General features: G+C 38.8%; 1 long non-coding RNA gene across 1 annotated transcript; it reads right to left on the reverse strand.

Moving 5' to 3' along the window:
* Window positions 1–465: 465 nt before the first annotated feature.
* Window positions 466–13,967, reverse strand: LOC116652052 (uncharacterized). Its single transcript, XR_004305040.2, has 4 exons — window positions 13,207–13,967; window positions 11,591–11,830; window positions 10,461–10,646; window positions 466–783 (listed from the first exon to the last, which is right to left on the reverse strand). It is a non-coding gene; the product is annotated as an uncharacterized lncRNA (long non-coding RNA).
* Window positions 13,968–15,062: the final 1,095 nt, after the last annotated feature.

A 15,062-nucleotide genomic window follows, 5' to 3' on the forward strand; every position in this document is an offset into this window, starting at 1 on the left:
TCGTGCTCCTCTTTTATGCACCAAGCTGTTGCCCAAATAGAAATTCACTTGAGATTGTCCAAAAAATCCTCAAGGACTCGCCTACTTCCTTATACTCAATTGCGAACATTAAGACATTTACAGCATGGCTTTTGAATATTTATAATTAGCGTAGCTTATACTTAAAAATTAAAAAAAGAAAGCAAATTCTATTGCAGTTTTAAAATATTTCCCAATCTCCAAAGATACTCGCCATTTGTTTCGGCAAGACTTGCATTATGACACGGTTATAATATTTATTGAATGAAATAATTTGTATTTAATAGCTTAGGTATCTTTCCGTGCACTAAGCAAGTTCTTTCAACTTTTCACTAAATGAAAAGCATAATAACTACAAGTAAATATTTATCTCAAAAAAAAAAAAAACTGAAATCGGTTTATTTTATTAATAGCCCAAGTTCAAGGATGTGCAATACTTACCTATCGATTATTCCGCTTATGCAGCGGGGTTCTTTTATTTGCATGTGATTAATCCGACGAGCGTTAGACTGTCTTTAGTTTAGAATTCCAGATTCCTGCGCTTTTTAACAGCTCTTATTCATTTCCAATCTTTGAATATATCTTGCTGCGACGCTTCCAATTCTAATTTCATCAAGGCTGCAATTCGCGGCCCGCTACTTACCTGATTTCCCAACACAATCCAGCAAATAGTCCATATATACTTAAATATATTTCATAAGGCATCAAATTCTCTCAGCGCCGCTCTCCGAAGCATTGTTAAAGGATCCTCAAATACTTAGGTATCTATATAAATAAAAATTGTTATTATTTAACGAAACATATCTAGACAAAGTAAAGATCTTGATTGAAATGTTAAAGAGTTGAGAAATAAGAGAGACGAACAGTTTGCCCAGCTGCTGCAAGTTTATAAAACTATCGAGCTAAGCTATCGGATATAACATCTATCCAAATAAGATTTTTTTTTATAAATTGAATGTTCCCATTGAGCTCATTTGCATTTGTATTAATATAGAGTTGAGCTTATTTTAAAATTTTAGTGATAACCAACAAAATGAACTGAGAAAGTGCAAGTTAAACAAAAAACGAATTTAAATATCAGAATCTCTCCTAAGATTTAATACAAATATAAAAAGTTACTGGACTGGATATTGACTGCAATCTTAAGGTGACATTTAAGCTATCTTGACATTTGACCAGCTATATGTAGATACTTGTTCCTTCTTATTGACTGTGCAATGTGATTAGGGAATCATGAATCTATAGACGGCCAACAATTTGTGTCCAGCTAAACATCAGCGCATGAATGTGCATATGTATGTATGTATGTGCATGTACAAACCCACTCTAATCATTTTGATATGTTCGACTAGGTTGTCCTAACAGCCCGCCCTGCTAAACTCTGCCGTGCCCTGTTGTCCGTTTTCCAGTTGCTCGCTTTGATTTGCACGCATGAGCTGCTCATGAATGCCAAAAACGCTTTTCGTTTGCCCAATGTTTGTTTGGCTAGTTAAGGCTATTTGGCCCCGCATCGCTCTTCTGGCCCATAGCTGATGTTCGCACACCCTCGAGGAACACCCTTGTGTCTAACCAGATTTCAATTTGTGCGCCCGGCCAAAGCCGGAGGAAAGTGTTTATGAGATTTCTGCAGCAAGACACGCTGCTAAATGGCCGGGACTGGAGTCAGTGGCGGGCACGGCAACGAGGGCGAAAAACGGGATGACTGCCTGGAGATTTGCTTGCCTTTTATTGTGTTGTTATTGTATTTGGGTCTGTTGGTTGTGTGTGTGTGTGTGCGTGTGTGTGTGTGTATCAACTCCCTCGCACACGATGGGCTGCCTGGTGCTAGTTTTTGATGTAATGTGACATGATGGCTTCATCAAAAGCGCATTAAAAACAAAGCGTGTAAATTGCGTTAAGTAAAGACGTCAACAAATGCAAACAATGGAAACAACTCACACGCAGATACAACACTGCCAAACGGGACAATCAATTTGTTTGCCATAAGGGCAAATGCCGAATCCGCATCCGAAGCAGAAACCGACTCCAATTTCAATTTCAATTCCTATTCCAAAGCTGCTCGTAAATTTGCCAGTTTTCCATAATTCAAAGTCAGCGTTGCAAATGATTTACACAAGCTGTAAGATAAACGAGCACGGCTGCGATCCAAAATAATTACGAGAGCAGACAACCAGAAGACAAATATTACACAGGAAATCGAAGGAGGGTGATAGACTTGAATATACCCTGCATTTATTGCTAAGGGATTTGCCAGAAGAAACAAGTCTTCTCCCACTTACACACATTTGAAGATGACTAGTATACCCTGTTTGCGCATATTAAATGGTTAGAGCGTATAAAAACGAAGCACGAAGAACTTGCTGAACTGGGCATGGAATTATTACAGGCCAATGCACTTAACAAGTGTCCTGGGCAAACAAGGCAGCAATAACACACAAACTCAAAAAGGCAAATCAAGCCAGCAGCAAAAGGATTCAGGCCATTAAGTTCCGGAAGTGTGTGTTGATAACCAGACAACAAGTACAAATACAATTGCAAATGCAAAAGATACGACTGCGGCCAGGACATTGGCCAGGACTGGGACTGGGACTAGGACTAGAGCAGGGATAACGCCACTGTCCTGACTGGGAATACATTGCAGTCATTTGCTGCTGCTCTGCTGTCGGCGAGTTGGGCATATATGCAAGAAAAAAAGGAACAGAAATGAAAGAATTCACGGTAAACTTTTGACTCGTTGAAAGGATTTTATGGTTCTGCTTTTGGCTGGCTCAGGCAGACGTTGCAAATGCCCTGCAACAATTGGCATGCATATGATTTGCAAACAATTTAAATAAACCAAACTAAACTTATCTGCTGCATTATATGCCTCATATTAAATGCTTTCAAATGCTTTTAATTTATTTAATTCGGCAAAATATTTCTTATTTTCCTTGTATTTTATTTTGATCTCGCACACAATAACTCAGCATAACCTAGCTCTGGCGAGACAATTTGTTGTGCGAATGGCTCTCGCCTAGAAATAAATAAAAATTAAGCAACCCTTCCGCATTGAATAAATCATCAGATTAATCGCAAATGCCAAGTGCAGACCACAGCATAAAAACTGGATATGAAAGCGACAACGACAGCGACAGCGAGAGCGCAACTGAAACCGGAAACCGGAAACGCACACACAGTTAGCCACATCAAATCTCGAATGTGGCTGGGCCGAGTTCCAAATGTCATTTTGAAGTGGTTTTAAAATGAGTTTGCGGCTGATTTTTCAAAATCACGCAGAAAAACTTCAAATTTGATTTTAAAATCTTGACGCTACCATTGAACGGCGACACATTTCCGCTTCCGCTTGACTGTCGCTGTTGCTGTTGCTTGGCCAAGAAAGGATTGTCTATTTGGGGTGGCCGTTTGGCCATTTGGCTGATGTTGTTGCCCTTTGGCTTTACGTTTCATTTAGCAAACGATTTCATTAACTAAAAAGCGCAGCACAACTGAGGGGTGCCCCTGCCAGGCACATATTGTGCCTGTCTTCGTACTTGTCCTTGTCCAAAACGAGTGGGCGGAGTGGGGCACTGTGTGTGTGCGTGTGTGTATGTGTCCCTGGACTTGAGTTGTGTGTCGAGTTTGTGACCCTTCTCGATGCTTGCGTATGTCGTGCGTTTTTTATCGCCATTCAAGTTTGTTTTTCCGCTTAAAGTATTTTTATTGAATAGTCGTCTTATCGTTTTTTATGACCAACCAACCACTCGCTCGTGTCCTGTGCGTCAGAATCTGAATCAGTATCAGAGTGAGAGTGAGAGATGGAGTCAGGGTCACAGCCCCTCATCATCATGTTGTTGGCCATCAACATTGTGTTTCGTACGGGGTCCATTAATGCTAATCTAAACAAATTTTGTCATTAAAGGCCAAAGGGGCCAACTGGCTCGCAAAAGCCACGTTATACACTTGGTCCATTATACTTCCATATAAAATATTGTCAATCAATTCAATTACAAGTTGACATCATTGTTAGTTATTGTTGACGTCAATTGCTCTGGCCCCCCCCCCCCCGTTCCGTCCTGTCCTCACTCCGACTCCAACTCGGACTCGCACCCGTGATTTATGTGGCACTTGGTGCCTCGTTACTTCTTCAGTGTCCAATGTCCAATGTGTAGTGCCTCATGTCCTGCGTCCACTGCCCAATGTCCCATATTCTGGCACTGTTATTGTTTGTTCGAGCCCTTGTGCTGTAGAGCTTATGTTTGAGCCAAGTCAAAGCGACCAAGTTATGTTATGCACATACTGGTGGATAATACATATTTATATAGAGGATAAAACAAGATTATGCTTCGAAACTAAAACATATTAGCGGATTACTGCCTGCAACTTCGCAAATAATATTTATCTCTAGGCTAAGAAGTCCAAGCTTATACAAATTTTTACAAATAAAAACTTTTGAGAGATGATGAGCCTTCTTTAAAGTACAGGAACGTATCGAATATACGCAAATAAAGTATCAAAGACTTTAATTATATTTTTATACATCAAACTCGATTTACAAGAAAAATCAACTTAATTAGAAAAATCAACAATGGGGATAGGTTATCGCCAACCTAACAAGCCTGGTGAGTTACATGGTTGATTCTAGTCAAATCTGAGACAATGAACGGCAAGTCCAGCGGGTGACTCCCACTGAGTCCAGACTGTTCAGTCGGCCATACTATAGATCGCTAGGCCTCTGAACATCAGACTTAATGGGCGCTATACCAAAGTCCCTATAAAAAACTGATGTCCATATTAAGAAAGGGGCCTTCGATAATCGATAGCCATGATCCGGACGAGTAGAAGCAATTTATCGTTCTCTATGCGTTTGACCATTTATCCGAGATAAAGAAAAAAACAATAATTTTTACTGTCACAGTCGATCCAACTCATTTCTCATCCAATCGAAAATCTAAACGTTCTTTACCGAGATATTCAAATTTTGAGTATCGATTTAAAACGAAAAGCAACGAACAAATACAATTTGTAACGTTTCGTTAAAAATTAGAATTTGCCTTTTGAATGCCAATCGTGCGAGTCAAAAATTGGTATATGTACGCGGTGCATCGATAAGTCTATTTCGGCTTGTCTTCTTTCCTCGAGGCTATCCCTTTCTAATGAATAATACTCTTAGCGTCTCTAAGCAAAGTAAAAAGGCACATTTTTTGGGGCCACTTCAATTTGCAGTAAATTAGCGCATCTGCCTATCGACTGTGTGTGTGTGTGCGCGTGTATGTAGTTGTGTGACGAGCCGTCCAGGCGGTAAATGTCTACTCGAATTTCATTGCTGAGGCCGGGCACCCCTTTCACCCTGGACGCGCGGCACCCACTCTCCCCGCGCAATTAGGCAGCACACGTCTCGAACCGCGCACCGTGAACCTCAACCCTTTTGAATGGCCAACTTAATGACTTCCGTTTGGTGTGTGGTTCGGGTTCGAAGCGCGGCCAGTTAATTGCCGAATGCTTCTCAGCGTCGGCGTTCAAATCTTTCGATGTAGACGACCAGAACGAGGACGAGTTCGAGGATTTTTATTGATTGATTTCTCTATTGTCTGCACCCTCGAATTCGAGCTGGCCGCGTTCTTGTGACTTTTTCCAGTGTTTGCATACAAATCGCTGTTTGTTTTCGTTGTTGTTGTTGCTATTGTTGACCTTATTTATTTACTAATAATAATGCAATAAAAATCAAAGGTTAAATAATCAACCAACTTTTGTTAGCAACTCTATTGATTTAAGCCCAGATCTGAGCTGCAGTTGCAAAAGAAAGAAAAGGGGTATCTGATCCTGGCACTGCTCAGGTGTTGCACGTGTAACTTACCCCTAGATATAGACAAAATTGACGTGCGCTGCTGCCACGCTAATGGCTGCTGCCACTTTATTGTTTGTTGATTTGAATTTTGATTTGCCGCGACCCCCAGCGACACGACAAAGTCATATCAATATCGTGGGAAGCACTAAACACACATACGTTCACAGCTCGGCATATTCAAATTAGCCAAAGAGCACAATACCCACACACACACACACACACACACATGCATACACACACTCATTGACAGACTGAGCTCCCAATATTGAGGAGGAATATCAACCGCCGACGCGAGGTCATGTGAAAGTGCAAATTTATATTGGTTTAATGGTTGTTATACCCTCTACGGCGCAGAGGGACAGCATTGGCTATATCAGGCTATAAGGATATGTATAAAAATAAACAAAACTTTCTCTCAAGAGGAGTGTCCGTATAATATGGAGTAAGAGAAAATGACTGCTTAAGAGGGGTAAGCTCCTAATAGAAGTGTCTGTTACAAGAGACTTCACTGTATCTAGACACGCAAATTGTGAATATCAATATAATGAATATAAACACAATAACATACAAATCTGTAAAATGTTTTGTTGAATTTCTGGTGGGAAATAGGAATTTACTTGCATTTTTAGTTAAATATACTTTTCTAAGCAATAACATTGTGATTGAGAAAGCCTTTCAAGACTTAATAGAGTGGCTTTCGCGGTATTTGTCGATTATCTATTTGGTTTAACTCGGGCTCGTTTACAGGGTATCCTGGACTACATCATTCTCAACTACACGGATCTTTCTTGTTAGGTTTGATTTTTGAGAGACAACGACCTGGTCTCACTCACCCATTCACACACCCATTCACACACTCATTCGATTGTTTTTGTTGTTGCTGCTGCTGCGTGTTGCCTTTTATGCAAATCATTGTAATGCAATATTTAAATTGATGTTCGGTGGCTTTTTAATGGCAAACATTGCCAGACACGCAACTCGGGCCATAAAGTGCTCCGTTTTCGGGGGTAAGTGAGCAGGGGACCGAAAGGTTTTCCTTTCGTTCCTTTCCTTTTGCTTTTACATGTTAATTATGGCACAAACGAACTGCGAAGCATCGGTTCGTGTGAAATCTCGAGTTGTGCGAGTGCTAAATGGATTCATTAATGAGTTCATTCAAATTGCCATTCACATGGACTCAAATAGATGAATTGCTTAAATATTTTCTTTAATATTTGGCTATTATTTTTATCATATTTTAAGAAAATAATCATTATATTTCTGCTTTCTATCTTCTTTTTATAAAAACTTCTGTATTAACCTGGGCACATCAATTTTTATAAGAATATTGTTGATTCATTTGAATCAAATAAGTGTTCGCTAAAACCTGTTCTTCAATTTCATTTACCTGATTAATGCGCTCTATAAATCATATTCGAACAATTTGCACTTGCTGTCGCCGGCGTCAAAAGGCAAAAGCTAATCCTGGCCGCAATGTCAATGGCTAAGCACATAAGTCCGCGCACCCGTTTATGTCTTAGACCCCACCCTTTGCCGCTGGGGAGGTGTTCACAAATAGTCAACATATTGGTCGCATCTTCATAAATAAAGAAGTGTGACTGGCTTGTGGCGTGGCCAAGGTGGTCGGGGGTCTGGTGGGCAAGGCGCACGCGTCTGCACACCCAGAAGTTGCACGTGTACGGCTCACCCGAAAAACAACAGCGAGAACAACATGCACAGAGGGTGGGTGGCTTGCCCCCAGCCAGCACTTTGCCCACACAGAAACAATTGACTCGACAAGATTACATGCAGGAAATTCAATTTTAAAAGCAGCTGCCACGTGTCCTTTTAGTGCTTGAAATTGTTACAGTTATTGAGCTGGTCCTGGCCAACGGCCTGATGCGACGTGTGGGCTGTTGTGGTAATGGTAATCGTAATGCTGGTGGTGGCCGTGGTGGTGGTGGTGGATTTCCTAGGCTAAAGCGACCAAGCAGGCAAGCGGCCAAGCGACCAAGCTATGAATGTGTAATTTTGGCAACATCGATGAAAATTGAGCAATAAACGCGCTGCGCCGCGCTGCATTGCGTTACAAATAAACAAAAGGCCGCTGGCAGTGGCAACGGAAACGGAACACACACACCACCAGCCCACCAGCCCACCAGCTCGCCAGCCAGCCCATCAACTCACCAACGCAGCCTATCATCAGCCCACCAATCCAACAAACCAACAACCCACGACGGCGGCGACGACGTGTTAATTTGCAGGGTGGCTTTCTAGCCGCCGGGAAAGGCAACGGCGACGGCGGCGACGACGACGCTGCGGTGGCTAAAAGGGCGTGTGATTGACTTAATTGACTATGAAAATGAGAAATTACATGCAGATAATGACGATGGCCGCGAAATGAACAACAAACAACCGCTGGCAACATCAACAGCAACAACAACAAGAGCACCAACAAGGACAACAACCTCGCAAGACGTTATTAAATTTTCAAATCCCCAGCCCCTCTCGCTAATCCCCAACCACTAACAACTGTAAAATGCGCCATCAACTTTGATTTAATTTGATTTGATTTGCTAGCACCCAACCACCCAAAGAAGACACAAACCCCTCCCAAAAAAAAAAAAAAACCTACTTCCAACCTGGCCCAGCCGATCCGAACCGAACCCATGTCGCAGCCATTTCGCAGTTTCCCAGCGCACCTCGACGCCCCAGGGCGATGTTTTCCGGCGCTTTATTGCAGCACATTGGCTAATTAGAATTGCGACTTTGCGACTTTGTAGCCCTGCCACAATGTGTGAGAGTTTTGTCATTAAAATTGCATTTTATTTGCGGACAACGGTCAAGCCGAGACCGAACCATACCCAACTAATTGAAAAAACCCTGCATAGGCTCCCCCGGCTAATATGTCATACGACTCTACCAGAAGAACTAGCTGAAGCAGCTATTTTGTAAGAGATTTGTATCCACGTTGAATAATATTTGTACATTTATTCAATCACAATTTTTATTTGATTTGTTAAATACTTTTTACGGGCGCTTTAAAACAAAATTCATATTTAAGAGATATGGTAAACAATCTGTGGATATGGAATGATATTTGTCTAAATAGCTAGCCCACGCAATTATTTGTCGGTATGATATGTCGGCACGTTTAAGCTGCTGGAAAATGTTTTTATCTGATTTGTAAAATAGTTTTTAAGGTAATGGTAGAGAAATTAAAGTTTCAGGTGGAAATCAAGTTTGTTAATTTGTTACAGATATGCAATATGCAGATTTGGGTGAATATCAGACACTCATTAATCAGTTTTTTTACTGGTCATTAAAGTAATTTCAATTGGGATTAAATAATTGCTAAATAAGTAAATAATTAACAAACAAACACCAAAAATGAAAATGCCTCATCTAAAGAAAGGCTTTATGCTCGCTCACTATTGAAAAATAAATTCCTTCAACAACAAATACTCATTTATTAATTGTTAAGGGATATTAATTATTTCAACACAAAATATCTGTAAATTGATAAGATATTTTTTTTTAGAATTCTACATGATCAATTTTTCAGACAAATTTAGAAAATTTAAGGAAAATGTGCTTTAAAATATATCATAAGAACCAAATGTATCACAAATGGTACACTAATAGACTCTTTAGCTCTAGCTTTGTTCTCTAAGTGAGTTAAATTTAATAGAGCTAATTCGCTCGAGACGCTGTGAAGTATTAGTTTCTACCAATCAAACAGAAGGATGCAGGAATTATTGTTCGATTATTGTGTTATATCTTGAATTGAGCGGTCCGAATTGCTTTGACCAATGGGAGGTGCCTGCCTGGAGGCTTATCTAACGGCCAGCCCCCTAATGGAAGCGAAATCAACGAAAATGTTAAATTGAAAAATCACATAACGCATTTGTTGACGCCCACTTAGAACAAGTGCCAGCTCACTGCGTACGCCAATTAAATGTCATTTCAGTTTCACACGCAACGACCATGCCAGATATGGGGGCTATACGGGCCATAGGAGGTATATTGGACATGGACTTGGAGCACCCGGGGAGCGCCAGCTCAAGTGCCTGCTGATTCGCGCTGGACGTTGTTAAATCAAAAACGCAATTAACTTTGGCCTACAATCAAAATAAAGGGTATAGAAATCAACACAACAAAAGTGCTTTTGTTGCTATTGTAGAGTATAGCCAGAAACTAGGCAGAGCTCGGTCACTTATCGATTATTTTATATTAATTGTAAACTCATTTATTTGCTTAACGGTCTTTACTTGGCCTGTTTAATTTCTACATTTCTGTTCATTGATTTACGTTTATTTTGTGATAAATTTATGTATGTATACGTGTATATATATATATATATATATATATATGCCTGTCTGTGCGTGTGTGTATATCGTAGTATTATTTTGCGTTAATCAATTTTTCATTACAAACTGCCCACATTCGAATAAATGTCGTTGACGTTGTCGTTGTCTGGCACTGTCTGCCAGCCTTATCAATGCCAAATTTGAACAACAAGAGCAACAAATACAAAAAATAAATAAAATCAAATAAAAATAAATATAAAGAACAACAACATTCATTATATCGACTGAAATCGGAGCTGATTAAGCGTTGTAAGTGGCGTTCGACTCACATGGCATTCTACGTACTCCTTGTTCTTGGGACTTGTTGACAAGTGCTTCGGGCTGCTCAGCGTGGCTTGAAGTGCTGCTCGTATTGTTGTTTTTGTTGTACACTCGCTGACCTTACCTTGTTCTTATTACCCAATTACTAGTCTCTGCCAAGTATTTGCCAACTTGAGATGAGGCCAGGCCATGTGCTAAAACATGAAAAAGCAAACATATTTCAGGATACAACTAAATAAAGAGACTTTAGCGACTTAAATGCATACTTATTTTAATGTAACTACCATGAAAACTCTCATAACGGACGCTCCTATTAGGCGGACACCATTCTTGGTAAAATTGTAAATACATGGCAACTGAAAGGGGAGCATGGCGAGAGTGCAGCATGGATCATGCTGAATATCAATGACAAATGAGTACAAGAACAAGAATAATAATATCATTGAATTCTCAAGATTAAAGTGACAATGAACCCACAATGGGCATTGACAGACAGGTGAAAATAAATTAAAACCGAATAGAGATAAATTACAGAATATAAAAAATGAAGCAAGTAATTGTGCTCTAGTTGAGAGTGTCCGACTAGTATATGACGTATAAGTCTTTCGCATTTCCCCTTTAAGATTGTGCAAAACATATGTGGAAATACATTTGCATTTACGCAAAACCAGAATTCTGTTCTATTTCACGGAGCCAAAGGAAGGCATATATTTATATGTGCGTAAAGCGAAGAGGAGGGTAATATTGCTAGATTTTTATTTTTCTCTTAATGCATCTGCTAATAGTCTATATATCTAAAGATCAAAAGTTTCCCTGGATCTTAACCAATATTGATTAATATTATTCCAATATTTGTGAATGGCATTTAAATATCAAAGGTATTCGCTGTACCAATTGTGAATTGTGCTTAATTCGTCGATTTAAAATAGTTTAATTTAAAATATAGAGATATGAAGATGCACGAAGGGGGATAGTGAAGTGATTGTCGGAGTAAACAATGACTTTCAGGTATATTCAGAAAAATTAATAAATTTATAACTATTTAGTGCACGCAATATCTTGGCTGCGAACACAATTTAAATACAGATTGTGGGTCAGCTCTATCTACAGCCTGGCACCGCATCCATCAAGCGCTTACCCCATCGCTGCTGGCGTTCTCGAATTGATAAGCTCGCACGTTTGTACTCGACATGACGTCCACGCATGCCTAGCAATGTATCGATGTGTGTGACGCGATCGCTGGCCAAGCTGTCCGGTCGTGCAAGACATGTCGCTGATACGGCCGGACACTCACACACAAACAGAAATAGTGGCAATCAGGTTGACGCCGATTGGCGACCAGTTTGCACCTTGCGGGAGCTGTTCGAACATGGCTTATCTGAAAGTAAGCGGGCAACAACAACAATGAAAAAAATAATATTAATAATAATAACAAAAAGTTTATTATTGTGTTAACTTCAACAGCCGCTGCCGGGCAATATCAGTCTTGAGCAGCTATTACGTCTAATCTAGATGTTTGGTACTGAATGGCGCGTATAATCAACATCCTGTGCGATAGCCAAAACTTTATGCAAATAAACTTAATGGCCCCGGAACGGGGGGGTGGAATTTACGATTTTTAACAACCCAAATTTATAAGCCAATTAATTGAGGTGGTATTTTTATGGGGCCACTCGGATCAGAAAATATAAATATATAAGCTAACACCTACTTTTATATATACTCTACATTATTTTAAAATAGACTATTTAATATAATCTTTTGGCAAAACTGGATACCAATTATCACAATACAGAATAAAAAATAATCTATGCAAATGTAATTAGTCTTTGTATTAAACTATGATAATTGTATTTAACTTTGATATATACTCAAAAAATCGAATGAGTTTACAAATGTAGCTGGAACTGGTTGTCGTTAGATAAATCTAAATAAAAAAGAATGAATAAAGAAATCATAAAAATAGTATATAATATTTATGGTACTTCAGTAATCGCCGAGTTTATGGCCAGTGTAAAAATGTTGCTATTGTTGTTGTTATTGTTGCTGCGCAAAATATATGACCAGGCACTCGATGTTTATTAATACTCGCAATGGTTATAGTTAAGTTGTGTATACCCTTTCCCTAAGCATATTGCCAACGACAAGCCACAAAACTGTTATTTAGTGGAAGCTTAAATACTCATACGACTGGTGGTTGGGCAGACCACCAGGTAGACGACTAATTGTAGTCTCTGCCTATGGCTTTCTGTTAAAGAGTCGCCGGCAAGATTCGTTTCGACTCGAATACAAAACTATGGACAGAGTATTGCGCAGTCGACTGCACCCGCCTGCAATGTGGCACCTTGTATTCAGATGACAAATGAAAACTTAGAAGCCAATAGTGACATTCATACGAATGTATGTGAAGGTATGTGTGTATTCGATGTTTCGTTTCGTGGCTCTTGAGTGTTTTCAGTGCTCATTGATGAGTAATTTAATTTGTAGTTTATTCGAATAGCACTTGTTTATTTTATGAGATACTCCAAAACATCTACTTGAGTTCGAGTTCTTTATTTGCTCAAATTATGTGCCCTCACATGGAGTATAGAGTTAAGAGGGCCTCTGGCCATGTCCCATGATTGCTGATTGTCTCTATTGATGCGGCTTGATTTCGTTGTATTTACAATGTATGTTGTAAATGCTACTTGTTCGCAATAATCTGGTCATTTAGTGCAGACATGCCCCGGTACAAGCTCATTATACCACACTTACCTGCCATGTAGTTTAGCTGCTTTTGTGACTGACTGCATATTACGGCCACCCACTAAATTAGCTATTGATGGCCATAACATAAAGTCAATATGTGGCAACCGGGCAATTATAGTGCCATACCGAGCCCCATTCGCATTGAATGCATCGTCTGGGGCCGGGGCGGGCTTATCGCGAGGCAGCATTTCCAAAGTCCAAGCGGCCCCTGAACGTACGGGCGGGTATTATGAGTGCTGGTAGTACAATTCGTATAATCATTAATGGATTACGATTCCAATCGCCGGGCTGCAGACCTAAACGGTAGCTAAAAGCCATAATCAAGTTGTATTTATGAGCTGCTTAATGTTTTTACCAGGTGCTCGCACCTGACACCTCGTGGGGAGGCTCAACTCTTTGAACCGCTATCTGCAGCTTGTCAACACTTAATGCCCCTGCAGCTCTATCCATCGTATAGTGCATTACTCCGTATAACGTGGGCTAAATTAAGGTGAATAAAGTAAATCGAGAGACTAATCTGATCATGCCTAAATATATCTGATTAATAAATATAAATATATGTGCAAATATTCTTAACCCAACTTAATTGTCTTCTTAGATATATTTATCGATCGGGAAAAATGACTTTGATGCAAATAGCTTAAAATTAAACTAACTTTGTTCCCAAGCATTGGAATAATCTGGCCACATTTAACAGATGCCAATTTGGGCTAGATATTAATATTAGCCCGCAATTTCTATATGAAAATATACATGGCATTGCAATATTTTCAGTAGAACGGGCAGCTATAAATTAAAAATTGAATTGTTTAACGAATCTTATCAATGCATATTAGAAAGGTTTGCACTAAGGAATGGGATGTGTAAAACAGGGTTAAGGGAAGGAAGCCGTCAGACAGGGAATTGGCTTGAACTGTATCGGTTAGTTGGGTTGGATAAGTTAGTTCATTGATCCCAGCTATACAATATGTATTATACTTATATGTACCTTAGTAGGAAGTTTATAAAGACGCACAGCTGTGCGCCCACGTCAATGCCAACATAGCATAAGTTGAAATCAAAAGAAAGTTAAGTCTACAAATTTTAATTTGTTATAGAGACTAGCCTCCTTTTTCTGATTTACAATATATATAGAGTACAGATAATGACTCAGATTTTGTGGTTTCGAATATTGTTTTTCTTGAAGGAATTACAAGTTTTGTGTCCGAACTGACAAGAAATACTTCTCTTTCAAGAACATTTTCTTTAACGCATTCTATTAATATTGTTTTGAATTTTTTATTTTTTCCTTATATTACAAATACATTTGTTAAGTTTTATTCTGTGTGTGTGTGTTAACATTTATGAACTCATTACGCGCTATAAATTCAAAGAGTTTGTTTTTATTTATTTATGCACTATACAAAAAAAAATAGTTGATTATTTTTGGATTTTATAATTATAATTTTTACATTAACAGTTACGACTTCGCATGTATGTATATATGTATTTATTGTGTATAAACAAATGTTATTATGCCTACAAATTGGACACTAGTTTTTTATTGTTTAAAAAATATGTACACGATTATTTGTTGTATTATCTGCATTGATATTTGAAATATATATATATATATATATATAATGTCATTTTCATGAATTTATTTCCCTCTTTTCAGTATGTACAAAACGAATTTATAAATTTTTGTATATTTTATATTTGAATAAAAATAAGATTTAATTTATTTAGGTCTAGGCGAAAAAAAAACTTGTCTATATATCTAGTATTTTATAGGTATTAACGACTTTTGTTAAAAAAAAAAAAGGTAAAAAAAAAACTTATTGCTAAATGGCCTGCAGCTTTAGAGCTGCAGGAAAAAAAAA

The sequence above is a fragment of the Drosophila virilis genome, chromosome X, assembly GCF_030788295.1.
Source record: "Drosophila virilis strain 15010-1051.87 chromosome X, Dvir_AGI_RSII-ME, whole genome shotgun sequence".
NCBI classification, from domain to species: domain Eukaryota; kingdom Metazoa; phylum Arthropoda; class Insecta; order Diptera; family Drosophilidae; genus Drosophila; species Drosophila virilis.